The following is a 26,068-nucleotide window of genomic DNA, read 5'->3' on the forward strand; positions in this document are numbered from 1 at the left end:
GTAGGGCCAAGGATGGGCCTACTTTTTCAGCAATAAACCAGCTAGAATATAAATATTTTAGGCCTTGTGGTCTGCAGCAACCACTCAACTTTACCACTGTAACATGAAAATATTCACAGATGATACATAAATTAAGGTTGTTGTTCAGTCGCTCAGTCAGTCGGGCTCTTTGCAACCCCAGGGACTGCTGCACGCCAGGCTTCCCTATCCTTTACCATCTCCCAGAGCTTGCTCAAACTCATATCTGTTGAGTCAGTGATGCCATCCAACACCTCATCCTCTGTTGACCCCTTCTCCTCCTGCCTTCAGTCTTTCCCAGCATCAGGGCAACCTGGGAGTGCTGAGAATTAAATTCAACCAGGGGCAATGTTGACCAGTGAGGGTGAGGAGACAGAATCAATACCTCAGTGTTCTCCCCCTAGCGGAACAGTTCGAAGGTGGGTTCTTCACTGTCCGTCAGAGAATCCCCATCATAACTGAACCCCAGTTGCCTCATTAATGCAAACTGCGCTTTCCTTGTCAATGTCTCATCTTTTCCCACTCTCACTTTCGCTTCTGAGAATCACCTCCCAAATTAAGCACCTGCCCTCAAGGACTTACCTCAGATTCTACTTTCTGCAGTCTCAAATTAAAATAGATGTGTCAGGCTGGAGTTAATGAACATGCCCTTAGGGACCAGATGATCACTTGTTATCAAAATGGAAAGTATTTTTAAGTTAGACTAATGCTTCAACTGATTTTGTCCCCTAGAGGCTAATTTTCAGTGTCATGATTGCCTCTGCCCTCACTCTGGCACCTAGTAAGTAGAACAAAGTGATACTCTTAAATATCCCACAATACGTGGAACAGTCCCACATAACAAAGAATTATCAGGCCCAAATGTCCACAGTGCTGAGTTTGAAAAACCTCCAGTGAAGCTGGAGATTGATTTTCAAGGGACTCTAACATCCCTGCACTATTCTAAGATTCTACCATTTTAAGAAACCACACTAAAATTCTTAACCTGATGAGCTTCAGAGGATTCATAATGTCTTGGAAATTAAGTGCAGAATTTTTCGCCTGTGTCTGTTACATTTTAGTGGAGAGTGTCCACAGCTCTCATAAATTTCAATAAGGAGTCTGTAACCCATAAGGGTTAAAAGCTAAGTTTTAGAAAATAATTCTTAATAATTTTACCATAGTTTTAAATCTTTAATCACCTTTTTTTCTCTTCCCTAAGATTAAGAATGTAAGGATTGACTTTTACATTTGACAGCAATTTTTCCTAAGGCTGTGTAATTCTGATGGGTACATGAAGCAGGCAAAGAAGAGACTGAATTTAGTTAATTATGATACAGTAAGAGGGCACAAACTTCCTGGCAATCAATCTGGCACTTTCCTCAAGTACAAATAAAACTAATTTTTAAACCCCTAATTAATATTGCTCAGTAAATATCACTACATATTAAAAAACTGAGCAAATGAAAACTGCATAGAGAGAAAAGTCCTTTATAGCCTCTTAACCCATATCTTTTTGAACATAAAGCCACTGCCAACGAAGGGCCTAAGATAAAGAATTGGTATAGACCTTCCTTCTGTAGATTTCTTAAGCCAGGGCCATATAAATCAAATAGGATTACTTTATCCGCAGCTAAGAATTCTGTAGAGACATATTGAACCTATAAGAGATGGCAGAACCTGGCCAAGTTCTGTATTTTTGGTAATAAATTCTACTACCATTCTGACTCTGCTTTCAGAGTCCTTTCTATATTGATTTTAGAGCAAGATATGTGGATTTATCTACAATATTAAACAGATTTTTATTTTACAAGAATCCAAAACTTTGCTGCCTTAGATTAAGTATGACTCTTCTGGCACTGTGCATATATGAAAGAATGAGAAAAATAGTAACAACTAAATGCATATGATATAAAATTCAATGTAAAACACAAGTCAGGTATTAGACTACCCTGAAATAATATGATATTCAGCTTTATGATGTATTTAATGAACACTACCTTTTATGAGAACTTACTAAGTGCCAGATATGATAGATTCAGATAGATATTTAAATCCCACGACAATTATTTGAATTAGAAACAATTTTTCCATCCCCACTTTACAACTTAAGGCTTGGAGAGGTAAAATAATTTACCTAGGACTGTAGAATTAAAAATACCAGAGCAAGGATTTTAATCCAGATTTCTAGCTCCAGAAAGTATCCTTATCCACATAACACAATGCTGCCTTACATGGTGTAGCAGTTTAATTAGGAAATGTTGGGAAGATATGAATCTCTGCACTGGGAATATCCGAGTCACCACAGAAAATTTTGGAAAGAAGCTGGAGTTGATAACTTTACCTGAAAAAGTTTTAACCTGCAAATAAGTTTAAGGGCACCAAAACGTCTATGCTGAGCAAGTGAGCCGGGAGCTTGAGGTATTCATCACCAAAAGAGGCCAGAACTTTGTGGGAGGCACAAAGACACATTTAGGCTTTGAAAAAGAGAGTAGGAGTCAGCTTCTGTCAAAAACAGGAGTCTGCATCTATCAGAAGTGTGTGAGAGCAGGAAGGTGCGATTTACCAGTGACTAAAAGGACTGAGCTAAGAACTTGGCCCAGAAGAAGTGAAGAGTCTAAATTATACCTGGTTTTGACAATTAACTACAAAATCAATTTAGGTTAATGGAATGATTTAGAGAGAAATGGGTCCCAAGTAAGAATAAGACTTCCAAGTCCTAGAACCACTCAGAGAAAAGATGGTAACTAAATGTCAACACACACTCTACAGGGGATATTTACTGAGAAGAGGGTGGGGAGCAGCAGATATTAGTAAGGACATTTCCTTCTGTATTAGTAAGGACAATTTCAGTTTTAAACCAAAGAAGCTGAATTCACCTTACTTTAGGAAAAAATATATCCATTGGACATGTAACTGAAAACTCAAAATATATTTCAATTAGGGCTAGATAAATGTAATCAGTGGAGAAGGCAATGGCACCCCACTCCAGTACTCTTGCCTGGAAAATCCCATGGACAGAGGAGCCTGGTGGGCTGCAGTCCATGGTGTCGCTGAGTGTCGGACACGACTGAGCAACTTCACTTTCACTTTTCACCTTCATGCATTGGAGAAGGAAATGGCAACCCACTCCAGTGTTCTTGCCTGGAGAATCCCAGGGACAGGGGAGCCTGGTGGGCTGCCGTCTATGGGGTCGCACAGAGTCGGACACGACTGAAGTGACTTAGCAGCAGTAGCAGCAGCAAAGGTAATCAGATAAAGGGCCTCCCTGGTGGCTCAGCTGGCAAAGCATCCCCTCCATTGCAGGAGATGCAAGAGATGCAGGTTCAATCCCTGGGTTGGGAAGATTTCCCTGGAGAAAGAAATGGTAACCTACTCCTATATTCTGAAAATTCCACGGACAGAGGAGCCTGGCAGGCTACAGTCCATGGCGTTGCAAAGAGTAAGATACCACTGAGCACTGATGCACACACACACAGAAAGATGATCAGAGGTCGCCAGACAACTTTATAATTCAAATCTGCTTGCCTCTCAGCAGGCTTCCTCCTCCTCAGAGAGACAGCTTCTGTAATAAAAAGGTGGCCACCACGAGCTGCAGGCCTACAAGATCCTAAAAGATCTTCATCCCCCTGTTTCCTGGTAGCTCTGACAAAAGCCGGGGTCTGAGTTGGCTTGGGTCATGTGAACATCTCTAAGCCAGCCACTGTGGCCCAATGGCGCAGGTCTCAAAGAGCCATTGCATGTCCTCCCTGGCCCTATTTTGGGGAGAGCAGGGATTGAAATCAAGCCCACTCAACCACAGGGACAGAGCATAGGTGGGAGGGATAGTTTCCTGTAATAAGGGATGCTAAGCAGAAAAAATATCAATGAAAATAGAAATAATGTATCAAATTCTGAACAGGATTTGCAGGACAGGTACTGGTTAGAACACAGTGCAGCCTGGAGCCAGAGGCGCACACACGGAGCATCAGGGGGTGGGGAGTCATACTTCAAGCAGTCAAGCATTTGTTGAATATTTATTATTATACTTCATTGGTTGTAAGATGCACATTTTTCACATTTTAACAACTTAGATATCAGAATGTGTCTTACAATGAATGACATCCCATATGGCTGCTGGCCAGAGGGCAGCTTACAGTTTTCAAAGTCTGCACAGAACTGGGTCATAATTCTTCATATTTCCATCTCTTCAAATGAGTTATGTACATTGTTAATACTATATTTGTAGAGTTCAATGGCTGTTTAAAATATCTTCTGAAAGATTAAGCTATGATCCAGCACTAAAATGAAATGTTATTATATATGCAGAAAAGGAATCTGTGCGACGGGGCATACAGTTAATATTAATGAAGCACATATTCATGGTTGTGAGAATGATCACCATTCCAAATTTTTTTGCAAAGTAACACCAAGTGCTTTTTAACACCCAAAAAAAGGATGATACCCACAAATAGATGAAGGTGTATTACATTTTTGTACTGATATATATATATGAAAAGCATTGCCTTTCACATGCCAATGGCCATAAAGATATTAGTAGTTAATAATAGCAACACTGAATGATAAACATGTATGTCTAAATAGTCCAAAATAACTCTTTCAATAAATTTCAGTTAAGTTAAATTTACTATTAGAATTGTAAAAATAATGTCACTTAAAGAAGTGGCACCATTTGTTGGTAGTACATAAAATAATATTATATCTTAAAAATGAAATAAGGTAAATGACAGACGCTGTGGTAGGGTACTAAAAACGCAAGAGAAATAATTCATGGTCCCTATATTTGAGATCCACACTGTTAGTGGTGTGTGGTAGAAAGGCATTATCAAGACAACCTTCGCTGAGTCAGAAACTTTCCCTCACGTATCACACGTGTTTTGCCTTCTGACCCAGTCTCCATTTCCAAAGTATTACGTGAAAAATATTTATGGAAATGTTTGCAGATTTTAAATTGATAAATGATTATAAATTATGTAACTGTCTCGAAAACTCCAGTACTCCAAATACTTAAGCCAAAACCTTAGAGTCACTGTTGACTCCTCTCCATCTCACATTTCACATCCTTCAGAAAAACTTTAGCTTCAAAATATACCTAAAGAATCAACTGCTCTGCTACTGTTTTAATCCTATCCACTGTCCTATCTAACCTGGAGTACTGCAAGAATCTCCTGACAAGTTTTCCCATTTTCATCTTTACCCATTCACCTCTCATCCATGGTCTGGCTTCAAGACAAACCAAAAGTTATCCTTTTAAGCATAGTGTAGATTATGACACTCTTGTGTCACCAATTCTGAAATGGCCTACCATTCCACTCAGAAAAATGGCCAAGTTCCCTGCAAATGACCAACAACACTCTCAACAACTAATCTTGCATCACCTCTCTGATTTCTACTCTTATTCTCGCTATCAGTTACTTCACCCCAACTTTCTGGCCGCCTTGCTGCTCTTTGAGCACACCAGGCTTGCTCTTGCTTCCAGCCTTTGCTCCTGTTTTCCCTCCGCTGAATGTTCCTCTGCAAGACAACTGTTTGGCTGATTTTCTTGCCTCCTCTCAATCTTTGCTCAAATCGCATCTCGTCAATGAGTCCCCTCTTGATCACTCTAATGACTATTGCAACTGTCTCCTCTCCCCTGCTCTCCCAGGCCCCCTTACCCTGATCGTATTTCCTTTTTCACTACAGCTTTTATCTGCTTCTAACACATTATATAATTCCCTTATTTGTTATGTTTATCTCATTACTTCATTCCCCACTTCTTCCATCTCACAAATCTAAGCTCCATGAGGACTATCCTTTTTGCTAGTGCTATCATTCTAGCACTTAGAACAATGAAAAGCAAATAAGTAGGTGTCCCATAAACATTTGCTGAATGAATAAGTGGATAATTTTCACTAGTCCAAATATGTATACGAATATAAATTTACATCTGTAAGACCATTTAGGATGGGCAGAGAGGACATAAGCTAAAAATCTTCTAAAATCAAAAAAAAAAAAACATGCTGACAGAGTGTGAAAAGGAAAATAACCTAAAGAAGCTATAGTGCTAAGAGTCCAGAAAACAGAGATAGGAGGAGAGACAGGGAAAACAGACAACAGGATTGCTACCTTGGGTGAAGGGCAGGTCTGCTAGGATTAATGATCCAAGCTTCTGGAATTAATGTCTTCAGACCACACTCAATTGAATGCATAAACCCTTCCAACAAGCTTCTGTAAAAATGAGCAACCTCAGGGACATCTTCCACTCCCCCACACCTACCCCTAATCCCCAGCAAAGGCTACAAGGACTGTCCCAGAATACTCATCTTCTAAATAGAACCCAGATCTGTGGACCCAAAGCTGACATCTCACTCCTGTCAAAATGAAATCCACAGATTGCCTGTGGACACACAGCTGGCATAAGCAAGCCAGTAGCAAGCCAAGCATATATTCTACTTTCTCTCTCTCCTTTCCCCCTTATATTCTATGTGCCAAAGGGGTGAAAGGAGAAGCGACAGTAATAAAGCTAATTGGAGAACCATTAAATTGCCTTTTACTCTTCAGCTCTATCTATATCTGTCTTCAGGGTAAAACTCCTCTACAGAAATAAAGGTTTTGAAATAATATTCAAAATCCAATAAAAGTGCATGTCATGGAAAGCGGACTACCTGAGGATTCAAATTCCTTTACCTTCAGAATCTCAAATTCTCTGTCACTGGCATCTTATTTCTCACTTTTCTCTCTTCTCACTTAAATTGGATAGGCCTCCTACAAGACAATACCCTTCCTCCATTTTGCCCCCACCTCCAGCTGCAAAAATCCCACCCATCCCATCCTTCAATGCCTAGCTCCAATTCCAAACCCCTCCGGAAAACTGCAGCATTTGACTTTTTCCCTTCTTCTGACATGTCCCTTATCCTCTTTTCTTTTCAAATGAAGCACATGAGCATTGGATACAATTTTCCATAACAGACCTGAGCTTCTCCCTTATCTCTGCATTCCAAAAGCACACGGAGCAGAATAGCACTGAGCTGGAGGACTGTAGAGGCCACAACCATGCAGGAAGCACCCTTGGAAAAACATGGTTCCAAGAAGATAAGGATCTGAAGTATCGCGTCCTCTTTTATATCACATGGACACTCTTCTATAATTAGAACCTAGTGGAATTTTTCAAATATGTTTTTTAAAATTTATCTGATTGTTTGCTATTATTTTGCTCTATCCTAGTAGCTCTTGGAAGAAAAAAGCTCATATTTTTAACCCAGATGCATTACACTTCTCTTTTATTTTTCCAAAAAACTTGGGAAAGAGTAAACTCAGTTTGCCTCTGCGCTGGAGGTCTCACAAAAGGTGGAGAAGGAGGAACTTGGGACGCTTGCCAATACCTAAGACAGCACTGCCAGGAATGAGTACACCTCAGTCAAGGAGAAGAAACCCTTCCGGTGCCATAGAGCTAAGTTTAGGTAACCCGACTACTTACTGTCCAAACCAGGTCACTTCTGCAAGTGAAAGAGGCAGCTTTAACCGTGATAACAGGCAGCAAGTATTCACTGGAACTGTATCAGGCAAGCCAGCACCTATGACAAGCCTTCCAAAAGTCCGTGAACCTGGTTTTAGGGCACACACAGCAGGAGAGAGACCATCGCAGGTCTAAAGCAGATCTAGCTAGCTTAGAATAAATCCTCTGACAAAGCGGACTATTGAAAGAGCCGTTCAGCATTCTACCACCTCTAGAAAGCTCAGCAGGAAAAGAGAAAAGTGCTGAGAAAGTTATGTTGAACAGCCCAGTCACCATGGAATTAGCAGAGTGGAAGCTGCAAGAAGTCTCTGCTATCCATCAAAATCCACCTCCCACTGCTGTCATCAACCATTAGGATCAGCAAGTAACCTACCGGGTTGAAGAGACTTTATTATCCAGGAGACTCTATCTTCTCTGTCATCAAGGCAGAGGTAATGACTGAAGGAGAAAGAAGAAAAGCCCAGTTATCTTCCACAATCAGATGAAGGAAAGAACTATAGAGATACAGAATGCTGACACTAGAAAGGGTCTTAGGGACAATCAAATCCAGGGTCCCAATATATATATGAGGTAACTTAGTTCAGCAAGAATAAATAATACATTTTATGCACCTGGAAAAGTATTTGTGATCTAATTCATTCATTCCTTCATTCAACAAGCACGTACTGGGCACTCTCAACATGTCGGGCACAAGGATAAGTACTAGAGAATGAAAAGATAAATAAGACATTGCCTGCCCTTGACAGTCTGTGTGTTTACAGTTTAAATGTCTTAATAATAACACTGATTATTGAGTGTATTGTGAGACTATTGGGTTAATACCACTTGACTATTCTAGCCAAATGGCAAAAACAAAAGGATTCTTAATAGGGAGAATGTGAGAAAATATGGTAACTTTACTGAGAATTCTTATACTGAAAAAAAAAAAGTTTAATAATAAACCTTCTTCCGCTTGTCTTCTTTTTCTATTTTTTCTTACCCCACATGTACGCATCACCATATGCAAAATGAGAATCAAATTGAAGCCTACAATTTTCCATCTGTAAAATAAATGAGCCTCCAAAACCACACTAATGAATCTTTACCGTTTATTCACAGAATGTCATCATGTAGAAAGATGGTCATTATATGAAATTAGTTTGACTAGAAGATCTTCCTAATTCATTCAGTCTTTATAGAATTTATAATAACAAGGATGGAGCACTCTAAATGTTTTGTAAGAAAAATAGGATTTGGAGCTTAAGTGAAACCAGTATCTAGAAGAATGATTTCAACATAATCCAAATAAAACATCACTTAACCCTGCAAATATTGTTACACTTTTTCATACTGAATAAAATTATTTGTCATATCAATAAAACATCAGAACCCAACACTGTGAAAAGTTTTGCTGTAGTGTGACAATTTTATTTTTTTGTTCTAACTTCATTTCTCAATATTGCTAAATTCAAAGTTTATCAACAATTTAATTAGATTTTCGTATTCAAATGTAATATGGTTTCTCCTTAAATACTCATAAAAATAAATTTTTCTTTATGTACATGTGAACAGTTCAAAATGTGCCATGAAAAAGACTGGAAAAAAATATGAGTTTCTCCAATATTGTACTTTCACATTCAATTACAATAATAAACTGGCACACGTTTTCACAGTCTTAAATATTTTCAACCTACATTGAGCATAATGGTTTGTATTATGTCAATGCTAAATTAAATGAGGACAAGGTGAGTGAAAATATATTCAGAAACCCTCATACCATTCCTGGTTAGTATAATTTCTTTATGAAACAAAGGTATTCAAATATGCCCAATGCTGAATATATATGAGGTTCCTCTAGTTCATGAGGATAATAATGCTTTGAAAAGCAAAGAACTATTAACAAAAATATAAAACAGAAGAGATCCACAGACCTTATGGGAGGTAGACAGAAGGATACATTGGGAAACTGGGAATAATATATACATACACATTACTATATATAAAATGGATAATCAACTGGGACCCACTGTGTAGCACTGTGTTCAATATTATGAAATTACCTATAAGGAAAGGAAATCTGAAAAAGAATACATACATACATACATATATATATATATATATATATATATATTTATACACACACACACAGACACACCCATACATACATATGGCTGAATCCCTATTCTGTACACCTAAAACTTATGCAATACTGTAAATCAACTATATTTAAATTTTTAAAAAAATTTAATATAACTACCTAGTCTATACAGTGTGATTAAGTACAGATGGGGAAAAAAAAATTACAACAATATTCTCCTTAGCAGGTTCTATACAAGTTTGGGGCTTCACAGACTGCAAATGGTGAGAAACATTTTAAATCATAAAAGAATTTTTTTTTTTTACTTCACTTCACAATCATACATGTAAAAGGTTACCAGCCTAGACTGAGACTCCAAAACATGTTGAGCTTGATTTAGCTCTAGCCTTTGTGCAAAAGCATGGGTGCTGTCATGGAGTCAAATTTGCAGCACACTTTGTCCATTTCCTCATTAGAGAGAGGAAGAGCATAGCATAGTTTACAGACATGGGCTTTCAAATCATACAAACATGGGCAAAGCCCTGGTCTTGTGATTTTGCACAAGTTCATCCACGTTTCTAAACTCATTACCTCATTTCACAACAGTAGCTGAAGGATAAAATGAAACTCAGTATGTTAAATGTTAATAATTATTACTTATTTATACAAATTTTATCCAACATCACTGTGGTAGGCAAAATAATGGCCTTCCAAAGATGCCCATGTCCTAATCCCCTGAACCTATAAGTTTGTTACCTTATATGACAAAGAGGAAGTAATGTTGATAATCAGATGGCTTTAAGATATGAGGGTTATCCTGGATTCTTGAAGTGGGCTTAGCATCATCACAAGCATTCTGGAAAGTAAAGAAGGCAGGCAGGATTGCCGGGGTCAGAAGGAGATGCAGCTATAGAAAAGCAGCCATGGAAATTCAGTGTTGCTGGCTTTGAAAATGAGGCAGAGGGCTTGAGTCAAGGAAGATGGGAATGCAGGAAGCATCTTGAAGGTGGAAAAGGCATGGACAAGGATCTTCCTTTAGAGCCTCCAGATAGGAAGGTAGCCAACACCTTGACTCCAGTTCAGCGAAACCAGTGTCAGACTCCTAACCTGCAAAATTGTAAGATGGCAAATGTGGGGTTTTTTTAAGCTGCTAAATTTGAGGTAATTTGTTACAGCAGCAATAGAAAGCTAACAATATTATTATCTATATGGCTCTCTAGGCTTCCCTGGTAAAAGATCGGCCTGCAGTGCAGGTTTGATCCCTGGGTCAGGAAGATCCCCTGGAGAAGGAAATAGCAACCCACTCTAGTATACTTGCCTGCAGAAACCATGGACAGAGGAGTCTTGTGGGCAACAGTCCATGGGGTCACAAAAGAGTTGGACACAACTTAGTGACTAAACAACAACTCCTGGGTTCTAGAGATAATGAATTAAGTAATACACTCTAGGGATATATTTCCAGCTCAACAAGTCCCATTTTATAGTCCTGGAGAAACTTCTTACAGTATACAATATCATGAGTATTGCTTAGAAAAGTTATATACCTATAGTCTAGACAACTAAGATAACATTAAAACAAATCTTCGGCATTTTAAGGACTCATATCTGGTTCCCCTTCTACATATGCTAAATAGTTGAAAGCAGAAATTTTGCCATAGATGAAGCTTTTGGCAGAAACAGCAAGTTGCCTGCCAAAATTCTATCTCCCCTTCTTCCCCTACTCTTATACAATTGGTGAAACAATGTTTCCAACTGAAATCCTAAATTTCTACATTGCTTTTGCAGAAAAAGGTACCAAATGAGATGTAAGCTAAATTTTCAAGGTAGAACTACCGGAAATGATCTCTTCAGGAGATTACTTATCTTATAGACACGCTTATTCCTTTCTCCCTCTTTCTGCCTGAATGAAGTAGAAATTTTGTGATCATAAGAGAATGATGATAGAAACCAAAGGTAGAAATTAAGAGAGAACCCAAGAATAAAAACCATGCTTAATGGAAGGGGAAACGGAATTACTGAAGGAGCCAGGGATGACATGATATAGTATGAATACTAACTGCAACCCATGGAATTCTTTTACATGAGAAAAAATAAACCTTTAAGTTGTTAAGCAAGCCAAAAGCAACACTTACGCCTGATCCAGTGTTCCTTTCTCTAGTTTTCCAAGTGGCATGTCCTAAAAATCAGTCAGAATTCAACATTTAAAAGGACACTAAATAGTGCTAGAACAATTAGACATCCACATGAGAAAAAACAAATCCATACCCAACCATACAATTTTCACACACACACACACACACATGCACACACACACCAAAAAAAAAAAAAAAAATGGCTTACAGATCTAAATGTAAAACTATAAAATCCCTAGAAGATGACATATAGCTGGTAAAGGAAGGTTATCTAAAATATACAAGTGAAAGTCGCTCAGTCATGTCTGACTCCTTGCAACCCCATGGACTATACAGTCCATAGAATTCTCCAGGCCAGAATACTGGAGTGGGTAGCCTTTCCCTTCTCCAGGGAATCTTCCCAACCCAGGGATCGAACCCAGGTCTCCTGCACTGCAGGCGGATTCTTTACCAACTGAGCTAGCAGGGAAGCCCCGATATACAAAGATAAACAAAAAAAATATGCAAAGAATCTTGAAAACTCAACAATAAGAAAGCAAACAACGTGATTAAAAAGTAAATCAAAGACCTTAACAGACACTTCACCAGAGAAGATGTCCAGGTGGCAAATAAGCATATGGAAATAGATTTTGCACCAAACATCGCCAGGCAAATGTAAATTAAAAACAGAAGGGTGATACCTACATACATACTAGAGTGGCCAAAACTCAGATGACGCCATCAATTGCTGGTGAGGACATGGAACAGGAGGAGCTCTCATTAATTGTTTTTGAGAATGTAAAATTATACAGCCACTGTGAAAGACAAGTAGGCATCTTACAAAACTAAGCAAACTTTACCTCACCCCCAAGCAACTGTGCTCTTTGCTGCTGCTGCTGCTGCTGCTAAGTCACTTCAGTCGTGTCCGACTCTGTACGACCCCATAGACGGCAGCTCACCAGGCTACCCTGCCCCTGGGATTCTCCAGGCAAGAGTACTGGAGTGGGGTGCCATTGCTTTCTCCGAATTGTGCTCTTTGGTACTTCCCAAAAGAGCTGGTAACATGTCAGCACAAAACCCTGCACCTGGATGTTTACAGCAGCTTTGTTCACAATTGCCAAGACTTGGAAGCCACTAAGATGTCCTTCAGTAGGTGGATGGATATATAAACCATAGTACATTCAGACAATAGAATATTATTCAGAAATGAGCCATCAAGCTATGAAGGCACATGAATGAAACGTCAATGTATTTTACAAAGTAAAAAAGCCATTTTGAAAAGGCTACATACTGTATGATTACATGACATACTGTATGACTACATGACCTTCTGGAAAAGGTAAAACTGTGGAGACAATGAAAAATTAGTGGTTTCCAGGGATTAGGTGGAAGGGAAAAATTAATGAGCTGAGTACAGTACTACTCTGTAGGACACTATACAAGGGAATGCATATCATAATAAATGTCCCAACCCATAGACTATACGTCAAGAGCGAACCCTAACATAAAGTGTGAAATTTGGGTGATCATGGCATGTCAACATGGATTCATTAATTGCAACAAATATGCCAGGCCGGTTGGGGATGTTGATAATAAAGGAGATTATGCATGTGGTAGGGGGAAGAAGTATATGGAAAATCTCTATATATTCTGCTCAATCTTTTGCCTTCTTTTTTTTCAGTTTATTCATGTCATGGTAAAGACATATATACACGTACATACATATAGACATATTTATAAAGATTCTCTGCTTTGTCCCTTGCATCTTTGTCGTCAGTCATTTCACTTCTATATAAATATACTTTATATTTAAGTATGAGCTTACATAATCGAATACACTGTTATTATTTTGAATAAACTCTTCATCTACTACACCATTCAAGAATTTAAAATTTAAATTAAATTTTTTTTTACCTTTACTTATTCCTTATTCAGTGCTCTTCCATTTTTTAGATCTGAGTTTCTGACCTATAAGATTTTTCTTCTCTATAAAGGATTTCTTTTACTATTTCTTGTAAGGCAACTGACAACAAATTCTTTAAATTTTTGTTTGTCTGGGAAAGTCTTTATTTCTCCTTCACTTTTGAAGGACCATTTCAGAGTGTACAGAGCACTAGGTTGCTGGGGTTTTCACTCTCAACAGTATAAATATCTCACTCTACTCACATTGCTTGCATGGTTTCTGAGAAGTCAGATGTAATTCTTATCTTTTTTCCTCTGAGAGTGAGAATTTGTTTCCTATGGCTTCTCTCAGTATTTTTTCTTTTTGATTTTCAGTAGAATTCATGAGCTTATAGGATCTTTTTGTTGACGCTGCTGTTTGGGTAGGGGATCAGTGTCATTTATCCTGCTTGGCATTCTCTGTGCTTCCTGGATATGTGATCTGGTACCTTGAGATCAATTGGGGGAAATGTTAAGTTACTATTGTTTAAACACTTCTTTTCTTCAATTTTCTCTTATCTTCTCTGAAATTCCTGTTACACATTTGTTACTCCTTTTGTAACAAAGATGGGCACAATAAAGGACAGAAATGGTATGGACTAACAGAAGCAGAAGATATTAAGAAGAGGTGGCAAGAATACACAGAACTATACAAAAAAGATCTTCATGACCCAGATAGCCATGAAGGTGTGATGACTCACCTAGAGCCAGACATCCTGGAATGCCAAGTCAAGTGGGCCTTAGGAAGCATCACTACGAACAAAGCTAGTGCAGGTGATGGAATTCCAGTAGAGCTATTTCAAATCCTAAAAGATGATGCTGTGAAATGCTGCACTCAATATGCCAGCAAATTTGGAAAACTCAGCAGTGGCCACAGGACTGGAGAAGGTCCGTTTTCATTCCAGTCTCAAAGAAAGGCAATGCCAAAGAATGCTCAAACTATGGCACAATTACACTTATCTCACAAGCTCTCTAGTACGTGAACTGTGAACTACCAGATGTTCAAGCTGGATTTAGAAAAGGCAGAGGAACAAGAGATCAATTTGCCAACATCCATGGGATCATCAAAAAATCAAGAGTGTTCCAGAAAAACATCTGCTGCTGCTAAGTCGCTTCAATTGCGTCCAACACTGTGCAGCCCCATAAACGGCAGCCCACCAGGCTCCCCCATCCCTGGGATTCTCCAGGCAAGAACACTGGAGTGGGCTGCCAGTTCCTTCTCCATGGGAAAAGAAAAACATCTACTTCTACTTTATTGACTACACCAAAGCCTTCGACTGTGTGGATCACAACAAACTCTGGAAAATTCTTCTAGAGATGGGAATACAGGCCACCTGACCTGCCTCTTGAGAAATCTACATGCAGGTCAAGAAGCAACAGTCAGAACTGGACATGGAACAACAGACTGGTTCCAAATTAGGAAAGGAGTACATCAAGGCTATATATGCCACCCTGCTTATTTAACTTATATGCAGAGTCCATCATGAGAAATGCTAGTCTGGATGAAGCACAAGCTGGAATCAAGATTGCCAGGAGAAATATCAATAACCTCAGATACGGAGATGACACCACCCTTATGGCTGAAAGTGAAAAGGAACTAAAGAGCCTCTTGATGAAAGTGGAAGAGGAGAGTAAAAATGTTGGCTTAAAACTCAACATTCAGAAAACTAAGATCATGGCATCTGGTCCCATCACTTCATGGCAATAGATGAGGCAACAATGGAAACAGTGAGACTTTATTTTGAGGGGGCTCCAAAATCACTGCGGATGGTGACTGCAGCCATAAAATTAAAAGGCGCTTGCTCCTTGGAAGAAAAGTTATGACCAACCTAGACAGCATATTAAAAACCAGAAAGATTACTTTGTCAACAAAGGTCCATCTAGTCAAAGTTATGGTTTTTCTAGTGGTCATGTATGGATGTGAGAGTTGGACTATAAAGAAAGTTGATTGCCAAAGAACTGATGCTTTTGAACTGTGGTGTTGGAGAAGACTCTTGAGAGTTCCTTGGGCTGCAAGGAGATCCAACCAGTCCATCCGAAAGGAAATCAGTCCTGCATATTCATTGGAAGGGCTGATGCTGAAGCTGAAACTCCAATACTTTGACCACCTGATGCGAAGAACTGACTCATTGGAAAAGACCCTGATGCTGGGAAAGATTCAAGGAGGGAGGAGAAGGGAACAACAGAGGACGGATGGTTGGATGGCATCATTGACTTGATGGACAGGAGTCTGAGTAAGTTCCAGAAGTTGGTGATGGACAGGGGAGCCTAGCATGCTGCAGTCCATGGGGTGCAAAGAGTCGGACACGACTGAGCGACTTAACTGAACTCCTTTTGTAACTGTTCCATAGTCCTTGGTATTCTCTTTTATGTCTATTTGGTTTTAATTTTGGAGGTTTCTATTGAGAGATCCTCCAGCTCAGCCATGTCCAGTCTAATAATAACAAGCCCATCAAAGGCATTCTTCATTTCTGTTGCAGTTTTATCTCTAGCATTCTTTTTTCAGTTCTCCCTTAGGATTTCCATTGTTCCGCTGACACTGCCCATGTGTTCTTGCACATTTTCTACTTTATCCATAAAGGACTCTTAGCATATTTTTCATAGGTTTTTTAATGAAACAAATAATTCCAGCATTTCTGCCCTGTCTATTTCCGATGCTTGCTTTGTCTCTTCAAATTCCGTGTTTTGCCTTTTGGTCTGCCTTGTAATTTTTTTTCTTGATAACTAGACATGGGGAGCCTGGTGGGCTGCCATCTATGGGGTCACACAGAGTCGGACACGACTGAAGCGACTCAGCAGCAGCAGCAGCAGCAGACATGCTGTACTAAGTAAAAGGACCTGACGTAGATAGGTTTTTAGTAATATGGTGGTGAGGTTTGGGGGGGAAGAAACATTCTACAGTTCTATGCCTAGGTCTCAGTCTTTTAGTGAGCCTACGCCTCTGGACTGTGAAATTCACAAGTATTTCTCAGCTTATATCTCTGCCCTTAGGTGGGAGAGGATGGGGAAAGTTGGCTGGAAGTTGAGTATTTCCCTTTCCCAAAATGAGTGAGGCTTTGATAATACCCCAGCAGGTTAGGCTTTGTTAACTAGTTTCTCTTGAGAGCAGACCTTGTTAAGGAGAATAGAGTGCCCTGGATATATCAAAATGGTTCCTTTTTCATCCCTTTCCTGGAAGCACAAAAAGGTTTTTCTCTAGTGTTTGCTGTGAGAACCTGGTCAAGCTCCTTGAGGTAAAACACAAAAATAGGGGGCCCTTGATGACAAGGTTCCCCCTGAGTTTTTAACTCAGAGTTTTCCACTGAGCTTCCATTATTGAGTCAATTATAGTTCAAATTTTCCTACCCAGCACTAGTCCTCATAGCAATTTCCTCTTGTGAGGCTCTGCTCTAATCCATCATGACGCCATGTTTTTGCCAATATTGTCCCTCCAGTCTTTGGGGCAGTATTTTACGCTGTGTCTTTACCTCCCTTATGGGTCCTAGGGGAGCTGTCAATTTTTCAGTCTGTTTAGATTTTTACCTGTTGTTAGGATAAAGTGGAAAATTCCAAGCTCCTTACATGTAGAATCAGAAGCAACAAGTCACTTCTGCTCAATTTTCCAGTGAAGCTAAACTGTTCTAAAAAATAGAGTCTATTAATAAAAATATTTTTTAAAAGTCTCCAGCTCCTTGAGATTTCTGAGAACTGGCAGCATAAACTGCCCTTCATTTAACCCAGTCTCCTGAGCCTCCAGAACTCTTACTTTCAATAAATAATCAGTATCCCTATAAATATCTATTCACAAATGTAACAGTCTTAGAGAGTCCTTCCATTATTTTTGTGTCTGAACAAAGCAGCAACAACATACGCTATTTCCTTGGAAGGAACTATGTAAAGTAAAAGTGAAAGCTGCTCAGTTGTGTCCAACTCTTTGTGACCCCCTGGACTATATTCCAGTCCATGGAATTCTCCAGGCCAGAATGTTGCAGTAGGTAGTCATTCCTTTCTCCAGGGATCTTCCCAACCCAGGGATGGAACCCAGGTCTCTCACACTGCAGGCACATAATGAACTACTAAATGGGTTTAATAATGAGGCTGCTTATGAGAAAGCTTGGAAAGGGTTAAGGCTTTCCTGTTTGCATATAAATTCTAAACACTAGTATGTAGATAACCATCTTATAGAGACTCTGATTTCCACCCATAACAGTGTTCTGGTATGAAGGCCTGAATATTCCATCATGGCAATTCAACACTTGCTTAAAAAAAAAAATCATTATAATCAGTTCACAGCAAGATATTGAAGAATAGCCAGAGGTAAGAAAAATGCATGGGCCTCAACTAGCTTTAAGAGAGTTTAATCATAAAGTAGGATTCTGTATCACTTTTTCTCCTGGATTTTCACCTTGTTAGCGCCAAAGATTTATGATGAAAAGCAGTAATCTCTCATCTAATAACCTCCCTCTTGCAGATATACTCTCCAAGGAGAATATCTCTTAACTCTTTTCTGTTTCTAGGAGTTTGGGTGGTTATCTCCATAAGTGTAAGTAAGAAATTTGTTTCTTTTTTATTATCTTGACTTATTTAGTTTAGATAATATCTATTGACTGCCATCTTTATGAATTGTGAAAATTGAATTCATTTTCCTTGCTCCTTCCTCCCCTTCTTCTCTCCCCAGTCTTGGATATTTATATTGTTATTTTCAGCTTTTGCATTTGTTAACCATTAACTATAAAAACATACTAAATACTTACTTCTCAATACATTGTCTCTCTACAGAAGCTCTTGAAGACACTTTGATAATCTAAACACATTAACCCTAAAGCATATTTTCTCTGCTTCTCATAAGATTGATTCTAAAAATGGAAATTAAAAAACACAACAATAATGGCTATGTAAATCTGTTCTAATGTTATACTAGAAATATATTCCCTTCTCTACAGGTTTCATTACATGAATAACATATCAATTCAGTTCAGTTCAGTCGCTCAGTCGTGTCCGACTCTTTGCGACGCCATGAACTGCAGCACACCAGGCTTCTCTGTCCATCACCAACCCCCGAAGTTTACCCAAACTCATGTCCATTGAGTTGGTGATGCCATCCAACCATCTCATCCTCTGTTGTCTCCATCTCCTCCTGCCCTCCATCTTTCCCAGCATCAGGGTCTTTTCCAATGAGTCAACTCTTTGCATCAGGTGGCCAAAGTACTGGAGTTTCAGCTTCAACATCAGTCCTTCCAATGAACACCCAGGACTGATCTCCTTTAGAATAGACTGGTTGGATGTCCTTGCAGTCCAAAGGACTCTTAAGAGTCTTCAACACCACGGTTCAAAAGCATCAATTCTTCAGCACTCAGCTTTCTTTATAGTCCAACTATCACATCCATACATGACCACTGGAAAAACCATAGCCTTGACTAGATGGCTTTGTTGACAAAGTAATGTCTATGGTTTTTAATATGCAGTCTAGGTTGGCCATAACTTTCCTTCCAAGGAGTAAGCATCTTTCAATTTCATGGCTGCATGTATGTTATAATATGGTTATATAATTCTTTCTTTTTGCCTAAAAGAAAGAATTCAACAAACACTTATTTAGGAGTTACCACACACAAGTCATTATCAAATCTAGTAGATAAAGATGTGAAGGAAAATATGTGTTTCTATGCAGAAAGTCATGAGATCTGAAAAGTATTTGGTATTTTGTGAATGCTGACTTAATCCTTTCTTAAGTGTTTGGAATTTTAGTTATTAGGATTCATTTAGTCATGGAACAAATGTTCCAGTGCTTATTATATATCAGGTACTGCATAGAACACTCAAGAAAAATTGGCAAGCCAACATAAACATAGTGCTATAAAGACTCTAAGAAAAGGTGGGTTGTAAGAACACAATAGAAGTGGACATGATTTAGTTTTGGGAAAGTGAAGACTGAGTTAGAAAATGACAGTTGTGCTGAGATTCAAAGGAAATTAGAAAGGCAGCATCCTGAGCAGAACAAGCAACATGCATAAAGCCCTTGGGATTGCCCTTTAGAAACAGAAAGAAACCAGGTAGAACCCAGAACACAATGGAAAATGCAAATTGTTTGATGCCTGATAGATGAATGATCTGTGTGTATGTAATTAAAATACATATTGTATATGTAACTTTACATGTCTGTGTGTTCAGTTGACCCTTGAATACTGCAGGTTTAAACTGCACACGTCCACTTACACTCAGAAGTTTTTCAATAGTAAAGACTACAGTATTTATATGGTCCACAGTTTGTTAAACTCATGGATGCAAAACTGTACATATGGAGGAACCAAACCATATATATATGTGTGTGTGTGTGTGTGTGTATATATATATATACATACATATATATATACAGAAAGGTAACTGCAAGTTTATATAGAATTTCCAACTATAGGAAGTGTTGTGTCCCTAACCCCCTAGTTATTCAAGGGTCAGCTATATATCTGTGTGTGTGTGTATATATATATATATATATAATTTCATGCATGTGTAAAAACTTTAAAAGAATATATTATTATAAAAATCATATATATTAATTCCTATATACTATGTATAATAATATAATTACATATCCATATATGTATTTCTAATTAATTTATCAATTACTCATGAATTACTAAAATAATCAATTCTTTTTTTTCTAGAAGAATTGTATAAGCAAACTATGCGAACCTATATAACCCCATATATAACATTTAAGCCATTTCTTCCAAAAGTTTTTAAGCCTCATGTTTATTGTAGCTAGAAAGACAAGTAAGATTTATGTAATGTTCACAGCAGTTCTTGAAGCTCTTCTGTACCCCTCCTTTTTGTTTTTCAAAACACTGTAAACTCATCAATTCTGCTGTTTCTGTATGGCCCATTTCCTAGAATAGTATCTTTTGCAATGGTACTTTGAATCTGTTAATGAAATCAATTAAGTGAATTAATGTTTGTTAAAAGTGATGGAATAGAATCAAACTTTAAAAATGGTATGATGCATTATATATAAAGGGAAGTGTTGTTTCTGAATCTTTTATTTTAGTTTTTATATATACATATATATATATACACACACATATATATTGTATCAAAACTTTCTATTGTCATGGTCTAAAACATGTGAGAAATACTGATCCAGAAACTATTATGATAGAAATGTCAGTAACAATGCCAAGGAAATAATTGTTCCAAAATATATATATAATTCAATCTATTTGCAACAGAAGTATTTTGACCATCATCAAGTGTTAAGAAAGGCAGTCTCATGCATGCTTTCCCACATAAGAATGAGCCTTGGGCCTAGAACACTTCGTGTGGGTGATCAGTCACTTCAATCTTGTTCAACTCTGAAACCCCATGGACTATAGCCCACCACGTTCATCTGTCCATGGGATTCTCCAGGCGAGAATACTGGAGTGGGTTACCGTGTCTTCCTCCAGGGGATTTTCCTGACCCAGGATTCGAACCCATATCTCTTATGTCTCTTGCATTGCAGGCAGGTTCTTTACCCACTGAGCCACCCGGGAAGACCAGAGCACTCCCTTACCAAGAGATAAAGAATCCTTATAGTCTGTGCTAGGTTATCACATCCTGTGGGATTATCTTTCCTTCCTTCAGACTCACTGTGTATTCCCTTGTTCTGTTTAGGCATATACATCAATGGCCCTCACCCATGTTTTCTGCCTGCTTTGTCTATTTCAGACCCCAGAGGAGAGGGGCCAAGGTCTTTCTACTTAGGTAGGAAATGGGCGAGTACAGCAATATTGCTTGTGCTAGCTTGCTGCAGAGTAGATCCATAGGCTGTGGTGGACAGACACATTGCAAGGGGCTGGATCCTGTGCACTCTTTCTCTCCTCTTGCAATGATTAAATGCTGTACCACCTGAGCCTGGGGTGAAAGTGAAAGTTTAGTCGCTCAGTCGTGTCCGACTCTTTGCGACCCCATGGAGTGTAGCCTATCAGGTTCCTCCGCCCATGGGATTTTCCAGGCAAGAGTGCTGGAGTGGATTGCCATTTCCTTCTCCAGGGGATCTTCCCAACCCAGGAATCGAACCCCAGTCTCCCTCATTGCAGGCAGATGCTCTGGGATCAGTTCAGCTCAGTTCATTTCAGTTGCTCAGTCATGTCCGACTTTTGCGACCCCATGAATCGCAGCCCACCAGGCCTCCCTGTCCATCAACATCTCCCGGAGTTCACTCAGACTCACGTGATGAGTCTGATGCCATCCAGCCATCTCATCCTCGGTCGTCCCCTTCTCCTCCTGCCCCCAATCCCTCCCAGCATCAGAGTCTTTTCCAATGAGTCAACTGTTCGCATGAGGTGGCCAAAGTACTGGAGTTTCAGCTTTAGCATCATTCCTTCCAAAGAAATCCCAGGGCTGATCTCCTTCAGAATGGACTGGTTGGATCTCCTTGCAGTCCAAGGGACTCGCAAGAGTCTTCTCCAACACCACAGTTCAAAAGCATCAATTCTTCGGCGCTCAGCCTTCTTCACAGTCCAACTCTCACGTCCATACATGACCACAGGAAAAACCATAGCCTTGACTAGACAGACCTTAGTTGGCAAAGTAATGTCTCTGCTTTTGAATATACTATCTAGGTTGGTCATAACTTTTCTTCCAAGGAGTAAGCGTCTTTTAATTTCATGGCTGCAGTCACCATCTGCAGTGATTTGGGGTACCTGATGTCTATTCTCAGCAACCTCAAATCATGGTCTGGTTTCTTCTTTGTGTGACACTTACTGCCTTTTAACCTTGACTTCATAGCCTGGCCACTTAGGGAATGGCAAATATCAAGCATATCATCAAATAAGATTTAGTAAATGACTATTCATTGTGTAGAATACAGACAGAATTGAGTCTTGTTAAGACAGAGTTATATAAAGGGTACAGCTTCCTGATTGTACATAAACCAAACATCTGAATCTTGACTAGAACAGAAGACAGGGCATCTACCTACAGAAATACTTATAGTTGGTTAATTTACAAAAACAGTTGCAAAAGTCAAACCACATTCAGTGCCCTTCAATATCATGTTCATATACAATAAAATATAAAAAATATATACTAGTTCTCATGCCAGACTCCAGTGTTGACTCACTAAGGAGCTGTTGATAACCTCTAATGTGTGTGGTAAAGGAAATAGCATGATCAATATTCAATCCTCTTTCCACGTCCATTGTTGGAGAATTTTGTGAAGTGATAAAATAATGATCAATTAGTGAACTCTATTCACTGAACACCTAATATATCAATCAGGGAAGAACTTTCATAGGCTGAAGGTGTGTCTTATACTAAGGTTTATGGTTAATTCAAGTCTGTGCATCTGAAGTTAAAGAAGAAGAAAACAAGCATAAACACTGCTTCTTATGTCAAGAGACTTAAAAATTAGTAAAAATTAGTAAAGGAGAATTTCTCAGCAGTATAGAAAACTCACTGTAGGGAGACCATACAAGGTAAGAAGAATAAGAAAGAATATTCAAGTTTCTCATAGCAGTGAAATTGTTCCCTAAATGTTTGTATCAGCAAACATTTAATTTGTTCTAATTCTAGGATTGTTTTTTATCAAATGCCTGTGCTTACCACCCTCTAAAATCAGTATTCTTTGGTGCAAATAACAGTTTTAAAATATACCAGAATCTAAATCAGAAGACTGTAAGAGGAAAAATTATCACCTAAGAAGCTGGGTGAGCAGGTTTTGAAAACTCATAGTCATCCCTTCAGGAAGAAACAGGGTAATTTAACTGGAAAAGATGCTGGTTGAAAGGGAAATCAATATGTAATTTTAGCTAGATCGCTTCCCTGTTGTCCTTTGGGCCAATGCCAAAGAAATGCTCTGCCTAACTTGGGACAATGGGTCAAACCAGAAACAGTGCTTTGCACCTGAAAGAGAAAATGAAGCTGGTACAGACAGTCTGAGATAGTCTGAGATTCCATTAGAGTGTCAGTCATGAATAAGGTGAGATGCAATTTCTATGGCTTTGAGATAGTTTCGCCATCACCAGGTCTCCCTGGGCAAATTCATTGATGCATTTATGATGAAACTTCTCATTTTCTACTATGTTTTCTCTCTTGAACCTTAAAGTAAATTCATCTTTTATCAGTTCCACACTTCACTGAGTGTCATGATCTGGAAGAGATAATAAAATACTGGCTAGTGCTGCAGTCCTTGGGGTCGCAAAGAGTCGGACACGACTGAGCAACTGAAATGAACTGAACTGAGTGCTGCCCCCAGAGAGGACACTGAACCTGCCTTCATTTCAGGAGACCATATTTACAGGAATTGATTTACCTGCCAAGACCACTGTCTATTTAAAAAAAAAAAATCAAATCATCTTGAAGCAAAGTGGAGCCAGAAAATTAGAAGCTGTTGTCTAAATGTAGACACTGTCCTCAAAGACTAGTAGGAAGAAATATAAGGCAGTATTGTCAAATTCAGAAAAGCAAGAATGAATAATTTTCATCAATTTTTCCTTGAATTTTATTTATTTTTCATTAAATTTTATTTAAAAATATTTTTCAGTGTTTATTTTGCCCTCTACTTCTAGGCAATAGCATTCACATTATTTTAAATCCCATAGATTTTTTTAGAGAGATAAACAACATTTAAAAATAAATCTTCTCAAGATTATACTTCATATTAATGGGATGAGTCTGTGTGTGTGTGTGTGTGTGTGTGTGTGTGTGTGTGTGTGTGTGTGTGAACACTAGGGTCACGAATATCATTATCTAAGATCTTAACCATCAAAGTAATAGCACTTTTACCTTGAGCTGCTGCTGCTGCTGCTGCTAAGTCACTTTAGTCATATCCGACTCTATGCGACCCCATAGACGGCAGCCCACCAAGCTCCCCTGTCCCTGGGATTCTCCAGGCAAGAACACTGGAGTAGGTTGCCATTTCCTTCTCCAATGCATGAAAGTGAAAAGTGAAAGGGAAGTTGTTCAGTCGTGTCCGACTCATTGCGATCCCATGGACTGCAACCTACCAGGCTCCTGTGTCCATGGGATTTTCCAGGCAAGAGTACTGGAATGGGGTGCTATCGCCTTCTCTGGCCCACATACTGAGGGGCAACTTAACTCGTACCACAACTACCTTGAGGCATACCTTTAAATCCAAAAGTTTTAGTCCTAGTACTCCAGTGATTTACCCTCTTGTTAAAATTTGTTCTTCCCCAACCAGTAAAAGGGGGTTTCTTCCTTATTGAGAAAAGATTTCCAGATCAATATATTTTGATTGACAGTCAATGATTTTTACCTCTAATTCAATACAGTGAAATTAGGAAAAGACCTGGAGAAACCTGCACAGCTTAAATTGGAAACATAGAATGCCACTGGCCTATCTATTCAGTAAAACTTTTATGAAGTCAGCTGTCTTCAGAAGACTCTACAAAGGAGATACAGTTATTATAAGATCTTTTTTTAATTTACTTTGATTTAACATTAAAATCTGCCAAATAGCATGACTATCTCTGAATGCAAATCTAAAATATTCTTTCCTAAGCAATAAATGAATCCAGAGTGCTACATTCCTAAGTAATAAAAAGAGTTAATTTCCCTCAGGTGACTTGTTTAGAAGACATCATTGGTTGCATCTGCTTTCTCGTCCCTGATTTCTGAAATCTGCTCAAGTATCCACCCCTACGCCAGTCAGCTCATGAACTTGAAGAGAAATTGACCACACACAAAATTTGAGGGTTGGCCCTCAGTGCTCCAGTGTAATGCAGTTTCCTTCCCATGGCTGGTTCAAAAAGTAACCCTAACCCAACAAGCTCACAGCATTTCTTTGGTTGAAGGTTATTGATTAAATTAGGCTAGTGGGATATGAGGGGAAGATTACTAGACAAAGTGGAAAGAAAGTTTCTCTGCCTTAGAGAAAGGCAGAAAAGACAACCTTTCAGATGGTGACAGCAGCCATGAAATTAAGAGAGGCTTGCTCCTTGCAAGAAAAGTTCTGACCAACCTAGACAGTATATTAAAAACCAGAGACATTACTTTGCCAACAAAGCTCCATCTAGTCAAAGCTATGGTTTTTCCAGTAGTCATGTATGGATATGAGAGTTGGACTATAAAGAAAGCTGAGCGCCAAAGAATTGATGCTTTTGAACTGTGGTGTTGGAGACAACTCTTGTGAGTCCCTTGGACTGCAAGGAGTTCCAACCAGTCCACTCTAAAGGAGATCAGTCCTGAGTGTTCATTGGAAGGACTGATGCTGAAGCTGAAACTCCAATGCTTTAGCCACCTGACACGAAAAACAGACTCATTGGAAAAGTCCCTGGTGCTGGGAAAGATTCAAGGCGGGAGGAGAAGAGGACGACAGAGGATGAGATGGTTGGATGGCATCATCGACTCAATGGACATGAGTTTGAGCAAGCTCCGGGGGCTGGTGATGGACAGGGAAGCCTGGCATGCTGCAGTCCATGGGGCTACAAAGAGTCAGACACAACTGAGTGACTGAACTGATGAAGTGAGACCTAGTACTGCTGCAGCCTTGTG

The 26,068-nt window shown here is 39.0% G+C and overlaps 1 long non-coding RNA gene across 1 annotated transcript in view; it reads right to left on the bottom strand.

The window, feature by feature from the left end:
• Positions 1–26,068, bottom strand: part of LOC132659195 (uncharacterized) — a 254,351-nt gene that overhangs the window by 146,039 nt on the left and 82,244 nt on the right. The window contains exon 2 of the long non-coding RNA XR_009599307.1: positions 7,866–7,930. This is a non-coding gene — a long non-coding RNA (uncharacterized LOC132659195). The remainder of the gene's footprint in view (positions 1–7,865; positions 7,931–26,068) is intronic.

The sequence above is a fragment of the Ovis aries genome, chromosome 2 (assembly GCF_016772045.2).
Source record: "Ovis aries strain OAR_USU_Benz2616 breed Rambouillet chromosome 2, ARS-UI_Ramb_v3.0, whole genome shotgun sequence".
In the NCBI taxonomy this organism is placed as follows: domain Eukaryota; kingdom Metazoa; phylum Chordata; class Mammalia; order Artiodactyla; family Bovidae; genus Ovis; species Ovis aries.